Below are 13,878 nucleotides of genomic sequence, written 5' to 3' on the forward strand. Positions count from 1 at the left end.
TACTGCTTGTTCCTTAAGAGACAAGCCTTTACAAATCTCCATTGACATTTTGTGTTTATGCTGCCCATAAACTTCTATTATGATGGAATGCCTCTAAAGGCATTCCATTATGCATTCCGTTATAGAATTGTGTTATGCTCCGTGGTAACGGAATCCATAAAGCAATTCACCTTTTACCAACAGTATACCAAATGTATATCATTTTTTTGTTTTACTTCATTTGCACAATAAAAACACAAAGGGACAGATTTATCATTAGCTCAGGTCAGAATAATGGAGTGAAAAAGTCCCCAAAAAGTCCCAAACGCTAAAACTGCGCACAAATTTGCGACTTTTTTCTGCTTTGCACTATGCTCGCCAGTTTTCTGAAAGTGAGCGTGTTTTCTTATGTAAATTAATCTCTAGACAGATTTACTATTGGGACTATTTAAAAAGTCGCAAAAAAGTCGCAATTTCACTCCAGTGAGGACCATGCTTATCTTATGAGACTTTTTAATAGAACATGCGACTTTTTCATAAAAACGTGCGACTTTTTCATAAAAACGTGCGACTTTTGCAAAGCTGCTTACTGACGGATAAACTGCTACCGTCAAACCACATTTATTACAGTCTTAAAGGGCCGATCATAAATCTGACTTGGCTAAAACTGACTTTAGCCATATGTGAAAGTGGAGTGAGCTGTCAAAGTAATGATAAATCTGGCCCAAAATGTCAATGGAGATGTGTAGAGGCTTGTCTTTTAAGGAACAAGCAGTAGTTTGCTCTTGTACCATTTTGGGGTGAATATGACTTTTTGATCACCTTTTATTCCATTTTTAGCAGAAGGAATTAACAATTCTGTAATTTTTTTATTTTTATGATCCCTGTTACAGTGTAATTGACTCTTCAGATTTAATTTTGTGCGTTGATACAATTACAATACCAGCAGGGGCAGGGGACAGTCATGTACACAGTTTTTCAGTATATTCTAACCTGAAGTGTCCCCATCACCATGGGAACGCCTCTATGTTAGAATATACTGTTGGATATGAGCTAGATCGTGAAACTCAGATCCAACAGTATATTCTAACACAGAGGCGTTCCCATGGTGATGGGGACACTTCAGGTTAGAATATACTGAAAAACTGTGTACATGACTGTCCCCTGCTGCCTGGCAGGTGCTGCCAGGCAGCAGGGGGCAGACCCCCCCTGTTTTTAACTCATTGGTGGCCAGTGCGGCCGCCCCCCCTCCCCCCTGTAGTTAACTCATTGGTGGCCAGTGGGCCCCCCCTCCCTCCCCTGTAGTTAACTTGTTGGTAGCCAGCCCCCCCTCTCTCCCTCCTCTGTAGTTAACTCATTGGTGTCCAGTGGGCCCCCCCTCCCTCCGCTGTAGTTAACTCGTTGGTGGCCAGTGGGCCCTCTCCCCTCCCTCCCCCTCCTCATTAAAATCTCCCCCCCTATCACTGGTGGCAGGGGAGGGAGGGGAGAGGGCCCACTGGCCACCAATGAGTTATCTACAGCGGAGGGAGGGGGGGCCCACTGGACACCAATGAGTTAACTACAGGGGAGGGAGGGGGGGCTGGCTACCAACAAGTTAACTACAGGGGAGGGAGGGGGGCCCACTGGCCACCAATGAGTTAACTACAGGGGAGCGAGGGGGGGCTGGCTACCAACAAGTTAACTACAGGGGAGGGAGGGGGGGGCCCACTGGCCACCAATGAGTGAACTACAGGGGAGGGAGGGGGGGCCGGCCGCACTGGCCACCAATGAGTTAACTACAGGGGAGGGAGGAGGGGCCGGCCGCACTGGCCACCAATGAGTTAACTACAGGGGAGGGAGGAGGGGCCGGCCGCACTGGCCACCAATGAGTTAACTACAGGGGAGGGAGGGGGGAGGCCGCACTGGCCACCAATGAGTTAAAAACAGGGGGGGTCTTCCCCCTGCTGCCTGGCAGCACCTGCCAGGCAGCAGGGGGCAGTCATGTACACAGTTTTTCACTATATTCTAACCTGAAGCGTCTCCATCACCATGGGAACGCCTCTGTGTTAGAATATACTGTCGGATCTGAGTTTTCACGAAGTGAAAACTCACCTCTGAAAAAGCTTTTATGCAGACGGATCTTCAGATCCATCTGTATGAAAGTAACCTACGGCCACGGATCACGGACACGGATGCCAATCTTGTGTGCATCCGTGTTCTTTCACGGACCCATTGACTTGAATGGGTCCGTGAACCGTTGTCCGTCAAAAAAATAGGACAGGTCATATTTTTTTGACGGACAGAAAACACGGATCACGGTCTCGGCTGCAAAACGGTGCATTTTCCGATTGTTCCACGGACCCATTGAAAGTCAGTGGGTCCGCAAAAAAAAACAACTGAAAACGGCACAACGGCCACGGATGCACACAGCGGTCGTGTGCATGAGGCCTTAGGAGTCTGATCTGAGGTCTGCTGAAAAACATTTTTTTTATTTTTTTCTCTGCTAATGAACAATAAGAAAAAATATTTTTAGCAGACCTCAGATCAGATGAAAAATATATTTTTTGAATCTTATTTTTCTTTGTTAAAACCTAGGTGAATCTTGTAGGGGGAAAATACGGTAACTGTGTGTAAATGTATAGCCTGTGGCTCCTGGTAGTCATACTTTTTTTTTTTGGGCTCTTTGTGTATGTAAGGTTGGCCACCCCTGCTGTAGACTGTAATAGTATATGTTTGCAGTCTATCGGATTTCTATTGGCTTCCTGTTAAACAGGCTGTTTAGTTTCAGGTCTAAACTGGATAACCGTAGGATCTGCCTGGAAATACCCACTTGACAGATCATGAGCTATAGCTCTGGTTTAGTGGTGATGTTATTTACCCAGGTGCAGTGGTGGCAACACAGGGGTTGTTGATGTGATGTAACCACTGCAACGGGTAAATAGAGTCTGGCTAAGGGCACAACGGGATCTGTCAGGTAAGTACTTATCAGGTGGATCCCAGGGGTATATAACAAAAATACTTGGTGTGGGGACGCTCAACAAGGACACAATTGGTAATGACGGCTTTTGTGACTCAGTTATATAGTCTTACTTTCTACTTAGATTGCAATGTTTGTTATTTCCTTCTTCCTAGGTATTAAGTATGCGCCCAATAGACTGTGGCAAGTCTAGGAGCAGATCTCATCGATTTTTCTACTGAGGTTTTTTTTTGGAGTTATCTCCAATGCCGATGTTTGCGCCCAGGTGTCAGCTGTATTACACAGATGGCAATGCCACATATGGTGCAGGGTCAGCTTGTGAGTCTGCTCCATACATTCTATGTGCACCAACTACAAGTAGATATGTTGTGGTGCACATAAAGATTAAAATTAGTTACAGTGAGTAGTTTGCAGCAAAAAAATAAAAAATATTACAGGAGGGATTTATTGTGCTTCCAACGGACTCTAGGAAATAAAAATTTCAGTCAAATAAAGCACAGCATGGGATTTACTAAGCAATGAACTAAGAGGGGGAATATTGCGTCTTGGCTGCTTTTTATAGCACTCTGTGTTCTCTGAATTGCCCAGTGCTTAAAGGCTATGTAAACCTTTGGAGGCAAATACAATAGAATTGAAGAAATAACTACAGCAATTGATATTAGTCAGGACAGTGCATCTCACATCATGGAGTTGAAGACTGGGTCTTGACCATCAGGGGCAAAAACTGATAAGAGAATTTTCTGGTTCAAATTGACAAAACAGGCCACCTAGGGTGGAAAAACAGGAATAGTCCTTGAAATTAGGCAGTCCCCCATGTCTCTCAGGTATGGTTGTCTGCAAGATGACGCCTGAAGTTCACTTATTATGTGAGCAGGAGATTTTGCTACCAGAAACAAAGTTTTCCTGGAGAGGATTTTAAAGTTCACTTCAGATAGCGGAGACTATTTCACAACTAGAGGTAACTCCCAGGAAGACAGAAGTTGATGGATATCTAAAGAAAAACCTTTTTTCTCCAAGTGAGAGTTAATTGCTGAAAAATTAACTTTCAAAGTATTCAGCTTGAGACCTCTCATGAGGCCATACTGGACAAAATGAGGTACTGGCAAGACAGAATGGGGAATGGAGATACCTGTGATCTTTGACTGAAAAGCCTTCCAAGTTTTTGCATGCACTTTTCTGTTTTTTAGTTGTTCTAATAAAGTTTTAATAACTTATTTTGAGAACCTGTTTTGAAGACCATTTAGTTCATCATCCAGGCAGTTAGGCCTGGTAACAAGAGATCTTGGCTCTTTGGAAGTTTACAAAATCTGTTCCTTGATTAATATGAGTGAGAATCTTGCCTGGCAGAGCCAAGATGGAAGTATGAGGAGGACTGTTTTTACTCCCTTAGCTCTCAGCTTCTGTCGAGTTATTAGTCGAGAAAGAGAAAATGCATAAAATGTCTGTTTGCAAGATATTTATAGCCATCTAGGGTTTCTAGCTGGTCCTCCCCCCAATTGTGTGATAAACATATCTGTGTAGTTCTCATCTTGTGAATTCTCTAAAAAGACCAGAGGATTCAGGCTCCACTCACCAGGCAAGATAATTATAATAATTACGTGACTCAAACTGTCTGCCTGAGTGTTTAAGGAGTCCTTTAGGTGAATGGTTCACAAACTTCTGAGGTTTGCGAACCATAACTTCATAGTTATTCTGCTAAATGAGACATGCCTCAGGTTCCTCCTTGCTTCTTTAGATAGAAGACTACTGCAAAATCGTTTGATTGAACCAGAACTTTGAGGTTTTGAAGAACTTTGTGTAAGTGAAACAGGGTGAGTTTGACCAAACTGAATTCTTTCATGTTGGAAGAAATGAATTAATTTGTGCTAAGTAGGGATGAGCGAACCCGAACTGTATAGTTCGGGTTCGTACCGAATTTTAGGGTGTACGTGACACGGACCCGAACCCGAACATTTTCGTAAAAGTCTGGGTTCGGGTTCGGTGTTCGTCGCTTTCTTGGCGCTTTTTGAAAGGCTGCAAAGCAGCCAATCAACAAGCGTCATACTACTTGCCCCAACAGGCCGTCACAGCCATGCCTACTATTGGCATGGCTGTGATTGGCCAGTGCAGCATGTGACCCAGCCTCTATTAAAGCTGGAGTCACGTAGCGCCGCATGTCACTCTGCTCTGATCAGTGTAGGGAGAGGTTGCAGCTGCGACTGTTAGGGCGAGATTAGGCAGTTAAAGACACTTGGAAGGATATCTAACGATAAGTTACACGTAGGAAATAGGTCTGGATTTTTTTTTTTAAATGAACGTGCTTAATTAAGACATTTGATACCTTTATTAATAAATGGGTACGAGCAAGAACGGTCGATATGCTCAGGTGCTCTGATGTATAAAAAAACTAAACTCCTATTATAGATAGGTGGTGGAATGATGAATCACTATGGGAGCGGGGGTGGTCGTGGGTGAATCTTTGGGAAAAATACTCTCCCTAGATGACCCTATGGAACTATGTCCTGAAGCACAGGGATGTCCCCTGATGGTGGAGACACCCATTTATTAATAAAGGTATCAAATGTCTTAATTAAGCACATTCATTTTCAATTTTTTTTTTCGAGATTAGGCAGTGATTAACTCCTCAAAAACACTTAAGTCAGTGAACGATCTACAGCGTGGATCATTGAACTGCTGCTATTCAATTGCTCACTGTTTTTAGGCTGCCCAGAGGGTTTTTCAGTCACTTTTTTCTGGGGTGATCGGCAGCCATTTTGTGTCTTGTGGTGCGCCAGCACAAGCTGCCACCAAGTCCATTTAACCATCAATAGTGTGGTTATTTTTTTTGCTATATGCTACATCAGGGGCAAGCTGCCACCAAGTCCATTTAACCATCAATAGTGTGGTTATTATTTTGCTATAGCCTACATCAGGGGCAAGCTGCCACCAAGTCCATTTAACCATCAATAGTGTGGTTATTTTTTTTTTTGCTATAACCTACATCAGGGGCTTGGCTGTGCTTGCTATTTTATTGAGGGGTGAAATACAATTGCCAAAATAGCAGTACCCTAAATCTGGTGTTTCAGCTGTGGCCAACCAATTGTAATACTGTCTGCTGTCTGGCAAAGGATATATTTTTGTTCTGGGTTGAAATACAATTCCCAACTTAGCAATTCCCTAAATCACTTATTTCTGCTGTATCAGGCCTACTTTAACCGCGTCTGGACCGCCTAACGCAGATTCGCGGTCCGGAAGCGGCAGCGCTGCGCAGACTGACGCATATCGCATATACGCATCATCTCGCGAGACGCGAGATGACGCACTTAGCCGGCCCGCGCATGCGCAATGCGGGCCGGCATTTCTTCAAGAGGGTTCGCGTCATCAGCTTGCCAGCCAATGATCGCGGCTGGCAAGCTGATGATTTTAAAAAAAGCCAATCAAATGCCAGATAACACATCATATTAGTAAATATGATGTGTTATATGCCTGCCCTGCTCCTCTGCTGGTCCTTTTGGTCGGTTGGATCCAGCAGAGGAGCAGGCTTCACAGTAAGTAGCACCAACACCACACTTTAGTCCCAGATCACCCCCTGCACCCCAATTAACCCTTTGATCACCCCTTTGATCGCCCCTGTCAATCACTAGTGAAAGGAAAAAAGTGATCAGTGTAAACTGTCACTTTTTTTTCCACTGGTATTGACTGTTAGGTTTTAGGGATAGTTTAGGCCCCTTGGTTAGGTAGTTTAGGGATCAGTTAGCGCCCAACACACCGCACCGCAGTCACTGATTCGCTGATTAGCGTATCGCTAATCAGCATTTGTACTTTTATAGTATCTGTAAGTGATCAAAACTGATCACGGTCAGATCTATAATAGTATTAGTGTCACTTTAGTTCGCCCTCCACCCAAAACGCAGTGTTTGCCCGATCAGGCCCGATCGGTCGCCCACACGTGCGTTCGCCCAGACATGCCCCACCTCAGTGACAATTTATTTTTTTTTTTTATCACTGCACATTCACTTTACACGCGCTGCGGCGATAAAAAAAATCAGTTTTGATATTTTTTATCAACCGCAGCAGCCTCCGGTACTTCGCTAGCCTCCCATTTGTAAGACAGGCTTGCTTTTTTTCTTGGGTAGTCTCAGGGAATACCCCTAAATTTAGTTGCCCAAATGTCAAACAGGGGGTATTCTTCTGAAGAGTCGGATGAGGAATGGGAACCCTCATCTGACGAATCTAGCGGGTCAGAATATGAACCTGTAGAAAGCAGTGGCACTCTGACCCAAAGTTCGGATGAGGAGGCTGAGGTCCCTGATAGCACCAGGCGTACCCGTCCCCGTGTCGCTAGACCACAGGTTGCGCAGGATCCGCTTCAAGGGCAGCATAGTGGGGCTGGCGCTGTCAGATTACGTGGTGAGGCATACACCAGCAGCGCAGCCCTCCCTGGACCTAGTACCAGCACTGCCGTACAACATGGTGAAGTGGCGAGCACCAGAAGGGCAGTTGAAGCTGGTACGGTGGCACGTGCATTAGTTACCCCGTCGCAGCCACCGCAAAGACGGGCCCGTAGACCCCCTAGAATCCCTGAGGTGCTGGCAAACCCTGATTGTCAGTCCCCAACTTCAGCCGCACCTGTAGTTCCCCCTTTCACCGCCCAGTCTGAAGTTCGGGTTGAGACAGCTCAGATCGGTTTGGCCCTGGGATGTTTTGAGCTGTTCTTGACTGCGGAGCTCTTAGACATAGTCGTGGCCCAAACAAACCGGTATGCCACACAATTTATAACCGCTAACCCGGGAAGCTATTATGCCCAGCCTTTCCAGTGGAAACCAGTCCAAGTTTCCGAAATTAAAATTTTTCTGGGCCTTCTCCTCAACATGGGTCTAACTAAAAAGCATGAATTGCGGTCATATTGGTCCACAAACCCAATTCATCACATGCCCATGTTCTCTGCTGCTATGTCCAGGGCACGTTTTGAGGCCACCCTGCGTTTCCTGCACTTTAGCGACAACACCACCTCCCGTCCCAGAGGCCACCCAGCTTTTGACCGACTCCACAAAATTCGGCCCCTCATAGACCATTTCAACCAGAAATTTGCAGATTTGAATACCAGAGCAAAACATCTGCGTAGACGAGTCCCTAATACATTTTACCGGGCGCCTTGGCTTCAAACAATACATCCCAAGCAAGCGCGCCCGGTATGGGGTCAAATTGTATAAGCACTGTGAAAGGGCCACAGGCTATACCCACAAATTTCGTGTCTATGAGGGAAAAGATCAGACCCTGGAGCCGGTCGGTTGCCCTGACTACCTGGGGAGCAGTGGGAAGACAGTGTGGGACTTGGTGTCACCCTTATTCGGCAAGGGGTAACATTTTTATGTGGACAATTTCTACACAAGTTTGGCCCTCTTCAGGCATTTGTTTCTAGAACAGATTGGCTGCTGTGGCACCGCGCGAACTAGTCGCGCGGGCTTCCCCCAACGGCTCGTTACCACCCGTCTTGCAAGGGGGGAGAGGGCTGCCTTGTGTAGCGAAGAACTGTTCGCGGTGAAATGGAGAGACAAGCGTGACGTTTACATGCTCTCCTCCATTCACGCAGACACGACAATACAAATTGAGCGAGCAACCCGTGTCATTGAAAAGCCCATCTCAGTCCACGACTATAACCTTCACAAGGGAGGGGTGGACTTCAATGACCAGATGTTGTCTCCGTATTTAGTTTCCCGCAGAACCAGACGCTGGTATAAGAAGGTGTCTGTATATTTGATTCAATTGGCTCTGTATAATAGTTTTGTTCTCTACAGTAAGGCAGAGAGAACACGATCCTTCCTCAAATTTCAGGAAGAGATCATCGAGAACCTCCTGTACCCAGGAGGTTCCGTGGCCCCATCCACCAGTGTAGTTAGCCGTCTACACGAGCGACATTTCCCCAATGTCGTTGCCGGTACCTCAACCCAACCGTCACCCCGAAAAAGATGTTGTGTCTGTAGCAGGAGTGGAATAAGGCGTGACACCCGCTATTTCTGTCCTGACTGCCCTAACCACCCTGCCCTATGCTTAGGGGAGTGTTTCCGGAAGTACCACACACAGGTACACCTAGCATAGGGATCACATCTCACCAGGACAGGCACACAGGGCTATTAGGGCCCATTCACACAGAGCTGCTGCAAATGTCTCCTTTCACCTGGGACAAAGTGCATAACCCACTGCGCCACATCTTTGGGCGATTTGCGCTTTGCACATTGACCCATGGGGAAGGAGAGGTTTGTTCTATAAAGGTAAAAAAAAAAAACACCAGTAAGCAAAAAGGTTAATGTTCAGTTCAAAAAGTTAAAGTTTATATGTTCTGTTCCAAAGTTAATAAAATGATTGCGTTGCGGCCTGGTTTTTTCTTTTTTCTTTTTTTATATTTTTTTACCTTCTAGGTGGACCAACCGATCGACTAGCTGCAGCACTGATGTGCATTCTGACAGAAGAATTGCGCTGCTGTCAGATTACACGCAAGTCGGTGTATGCGGCGCTGCAAGACGAGATTTCTCCTCTGCAGTAAAAGATACGTTTGCCGAGGCATATGAGCTGAGGAGGAGGCGGTGTTCCTATGCTTTGGCAAACACTTTGTATATAAAAAAAAATAAAAAATATCCCGGCAATGATTTATTCATCCACATCGATTGATGTGAATGGAGAAATCTGGTTTGCCAGGGCATACGAGCTAAGTGGGTATGGATGGCAGACGCCTTTCCCCTCCTTTTTTTTTGGGCAGAGATTTTTTCATCCACATTGATCGATGCGAATGAAGAAATCTGTTCCGTTCACTTTTTTTCTTTCAGCCCAGAGGCTGAACGGAAAAAAAAAATCTCATTACCTGTATGCTCAATATAAGGAGAATAGCAGAAACTCCTAATGCTGGCCATACATGTAATGATTGCGGAGACCCTCAAATGCCAGGGCAGTACAAACACCCCACAGCTGCCCCCATTTTGGAAAGAAGACACCCCAAGGTATTCGCTGAGGGGCATATTGAGTCCATGAAAGATTACAATTTTTGTCCCAAGTTAGCGGAAAGTAACACTTTGTGAGAAAAAAAAAAACAATTTCCGCTAACTTATGCCAAAAAATAAAATTTCTATGAACTCGGCAGGCCCCTCATTGAATACCTTGGGGTGTTTCTTTCCAAAGTGGGGTCACATTTGGGGTATTTATACTGCCCTTGCTTTTTAGGGGCCTAAAGCGTGAGAAGAAGTCTGGGATCCAAATGTCTAAAAATGCCCTCCTAAAAGGAATTTGGGCACCTTTGCGCATCTAGAGTGCAAAAAAGTGTCACACATCTGGTATCGCCGTACTCAGGAGAAGTTGGGTAATGTGTTTTGGGGTGTCATTTTACATATACCCATGCTGGGTGAGATAAATATCTTGGTCAAATGCCAACTTTGTATAAAAAAAATGGGAAAAGTTGTCTTTTGCCAAGATATTTCTCTCACCCAGCATGGGTATATGTAAATTGTTAGCCTTTGACCAGACTTCAAGGAGGGATTCATCAGGTGTAGGCACAGCAATAACACATGTTTGTATAAGATCCCATGGGCTCTTTAAAGAGGACCTTTCACCGATTATGACAATGTGAACTAACTATACAGACATTGAGAGCGGCGCCCGGGGATCTCACTGCACTTACTATTATCCCTGGGCGCCGCTCCATTCTCCCGCTATGCCCTCCGGTATCTTCGGTCATAAAGTTATGGTAGGCAGAGTCTGCCCTTGTTCTGCTGTAGTGCTGGCCAATCGCAGCGCAGAGCTCACAGTCTGGGAGGTTTTTTTCTCCCAGGCTGTGAGCTCTGCAACCCGATTGGCCAGCGCTACAGCAGAACAAGGGAAGACTCCGCCTAAATTAACCTAGTGACTGAAATCTCCACCTACTATAACTTAGTGAGCGAAGATACCGGATGGCATAGCGGGAGAACGGAGCGGCGCCCAGGGATAATAGTAAGTGCAGTGAGATCCCTGGGCGCCGCTCTCCATGTCTGTATAGTTAGTTCACATTGTCATAATCGGTGAAAGGTCCTCTTTAAAGAGCCCATGGGATCTTATACAAACATGTGTTATTGCTGTGCCTACACCCGATGAATCCCTCCTTGAAGTCTGGCCAAAGGCTAACAATACACAATCTTTTATTCCCTTGTATGACTTCTGTCCTCTTTTAGTCTTTGAGGCACAATGAACTAACATTTAGGGCATTTGCCATCCTGACTATATCATCTGCTCTTGCTCCTGAGCTCTTGTATATACTGACTGATTATTTGGTGCACCGCAGAAGAAACTCATCTCCTCTGGGTGATAAATACATGTAGTAATAAGCCAGACTGGCAAGAAAACACAAAGATTAATAATTATCAGCAGACAAACAGATCTCCCAGAATATTGCGACAGGCAATTTTCAGGGAAATTTATTCTGAGCTCCCCTCTTTGTTCAGTGAATTCACACCTGCTTCACCCTCTTTGTCTTTGTCCATCACTGGAGAAGAAGCCTCAGGTACCCTTTTCACTCTGCTAGCGTGAATCCACATTGGAGCCTCTTCTGTGAGAATCGCTGTTCTGGTGACTGCTACCACTCTATAAGTTCTTTCAAGTTTCTACAAGTTTCCTGCCTGTACTACTTCTAGATTCCCTTTTTCTATCACAGGGGCCTTTGGACCCCAAGGGGTGGGGAAGGGTTTTTCCATTAGCACCTCAAATGGTGAGTAACCAGTATTCTTATTAGGCTGCATCCTAATTTCTGCTAGGGCTATAGGCAAGAACTTTGTCCAATTAGTGAATGTGCCTCCAGTAATTTTTCTTATTTTCTCTTTAATTGTTCTATTCTTTCTTTCTACTACCCCTGAACTCTGCGGGTGATAAGAAAGATGAAACTTCCAGTCAATCCTAAGGGCTTTGGAAAGCTCCTTACATACCCTGGACACAAAAGCTGGGCCATTATCTGAGTCAGTTTGAACAGGACACCCCCATCTGGGGAGGATCTCTTGTAACACAATTTTTACCACAATTTGTGTGGTTTCATTGGTGGTAGGAAAGACCTCCGGCCATCTAGAGAACATATCCACAATTACAAGGGCATACTCCTGCTTTCTTCCTGTCTTTGGGATATGGGTGAAGTCAATTTGTAAGTGAGTGAATGATGAAGTCGGGTAATTCAGATGCTGGTGTTGGGCCTTCTTTGAATTATTTGGGTTGTTTCTGAGACATATAATACACCTGGTACCTTTGATCTAAGACCTGGTATAAAAATATCTCTCTGAATGAGGTCAGACCATGATATTGTGCAATTAAAATCTGGGCACTTGCAACTGGGATACATGGTTTCCCCTCTTTGCAGATAAGACCCGCATTAGGGTCTTGTACTGCACCTATCAACTGCCATTCTATTTTGTCACTACTGGTAGCCAAATCCTGGAGGCTGAGCAATAGATTGTCAGTAAGGGTAATGTCTGGAACAAGGGAGGGCATTTGAACTGTTGCTGCCGTTCTAATAGCAGCCTCTTTTGCTGCCTGACCAGCTAGGGCATTCCCTTTAGCTATGTGTGTTTGGGGACAAGTATGTGCCTTACAATGGATAATAGCAACTTTGCTTGGTAATTGGATGGCGGCCAGGAGATCATGTACTAGGGTGGAATGTGAGATTTGTCTCCCATCTGCAGCTATGAAGCCTCTCCTCTGCTAGATTACCGCATGATTATGTACAACCCCAAAGGCATACTTGGAATCAGTATAAACATTTACATCTCTCCCCTCAAAAAGACAACAAGCTCTAGTGAGGGCAATCAGTTCAGCTGCTTAGGCTGACTGAAAAGGTATAGGATTCGATTCCAGTATAACATCAGGGAGTTGAACCACAGCGTATCCTGCATGATAAGTGTTGTCATTAGGGTGGGAACAGGATCCATCCACATAAATATCAGGTGCTTCTTCAATGGGTGTGGACTGTAAGTCAGGTGAGGTATGTTCATGTATAAGTTCAGTACATGCATGGGGAGGAGACAAATCATCCTGCTCTCCCTTGTAGCCAAGTAGGGCATCAGTATAGCCATTGGTCCGAATGTGGGTGCTGAGTAATTGAAGTTGAGGATTAGATAGCAACAAAACTTCATATCCACTCAGTCTTTGTGCTGACATATGTTGTGTATGTATGTTCTTCAATAGGGCCTGAACATTGTGTAAGGGTATGCAGAGTGGTGGGTTGACCTAGGGCAGTGATGGTGAACGTTTTAGAAGCCGAGTGCCCAAACTGCAACCCAAAACCCACTTATTTATCGCAAAGTACCAACACAGTAATTTACCCTGAATATCACAGTCCAGTAAAGAAAAAGTAAAGTCCAGCTTCTAAAATGATTGATCCTTTATTTAATGCGGTTAAAAAAATCTGTTTCCAAACAACACAGAGTACGCGGTCTACGCGTTTCGGACCCTACAATCCTGGTCCTTACTCATGACCGCGTATCCCGTGTTGTTTGGAAACAGATTTTTTTAACCGCATTAAATAAAGGATCAATCATTTTAGAAGCTGGACTTTACTTTTCCTTTTCAAGTTGATTCATCCGGGTCCGGGATCTGTCCATGCTTCGAGGTTTATACATGCAGGTGACCGCTGCTTTGTTTTAAATTGTACAGTCCACTATAGTATATCTTCCATGTACTTTATCATTTAGCTATAATAGCCTGCCTACATTCAGTGCGCTGCCTGTGCTGTTCATAGTGCGCCCTATCTATCGGTACACCATAGACTTTTTCCAGGGTGCCCACAGAGAGGGCTCTGAGTGCCGCCTCTGGCACCCGTGCCATAGGTTCGCCACCACTGACCTAGGGTGATGGGCGTGGCCATCTCAGCGACCATAGCACAGGCTGCCAAACTCCTGAGACACGCAGGCATGCCCTGAACCTGTACGGGAACCACTTTTGAGAAAAAGGCAACAGGGCGG

The 13,878-nt window shown here is 45.3% G+C and overlaps 1 protein-coding gene across 8 annotated transcripts in view; it reads left to right on the plus strand.

The window, feature by feature from the left end:
• Positions 1–13,878, plus strand: part of UHRF1BP1 (UHRF1 binding protein 1) — a 715,822-nt gene that overhangs the window by 142,735 nt on the left and 559,209 nt on the right. The gene's annotated exons all lie outside the window — the stretch shown is intronic.

This window comes from Bufo gargarizans, chromosome 3, assembly GCF_014858855.1.
Source record: "Bufo gargarizans isolate SCDJY-AF-19 chromosome 3, ASM1485885v1, whole genome shotgun sequence".
In the NCBI taxonomy this organism is placed as follows: Eukaryota; Metazoa; Chordata; class Amphibia; order Anura; family Bufonidae; genus Bufo; species Bufo gargarizans.